The 237-nt window shown below is 72.6% G+C and overlaps 1 non-coding gene across 1 annotated transcript in view; it reads left to right on the top strand.

Annotated features, from left to right (window-relative positions):
• Positions 1 to 229: 229 nt before the first annotated feature.
• LOC147038641 (18S ribosomal RNA) overlaps positions 230 to 237 on the top strand; it is a 1907-nt gene continuing 1899 nt past the window's right edge. Inside the window, exon 1 of the ribosomal RNA XR_015063792.1 lies at positions 230 to 237. This exon is cut by the window's right edge and continues 1899 nt beyond it. This is a non-coding gene — a ribosomal RNA (18S ribosomal RNA).

Below are 237 nucleotides of genomic sequence, written 5' to 3'. Positions count from 1 at the left end.
ACGAGGCCGGGCGCAGCTCCTCTCGTTTAGGGGTCCGCGAGGGTCGCATTCGAGGTTCCGCGTCCTCGGCTTCGGCTGCGCCGGGTCCAGCCCGATCCATCTCACCCCGCGGCAGCGTCAGACCACCTAGAGCCCCCGCGAACCGCGGCCGGCGTCCGGAAAACAGTCGCGCGAGCCCCCGCTCCGGCGGGCCGGCGAGCGAGAGGCGCTACCCAGCCACCCTCTCTCCTACCTGGT

The sequence above is a fragment of the Syngnathus leptorhynchus genome, unplaced genomic scaffold (assembly GCF_054491065.1).
Source record: "Syngnathus leptorhynchus isolate UIUO unplaced genomic scaffold, UIUO_Slep HiC_scaffold_46, whole genome shotgun sequence".
Lineage (NCBI taxonomy): Eukaryota > Metazoa > Chordata > Actinopteri > Syngnathiformes > Syngnathidae > Syngnathus > Syngnathus leptorhynchus.
Note: the sequence above shows the minus strand (reverse complement) of the source record. Positions and strands in the feature narration are given on the sequence as shown.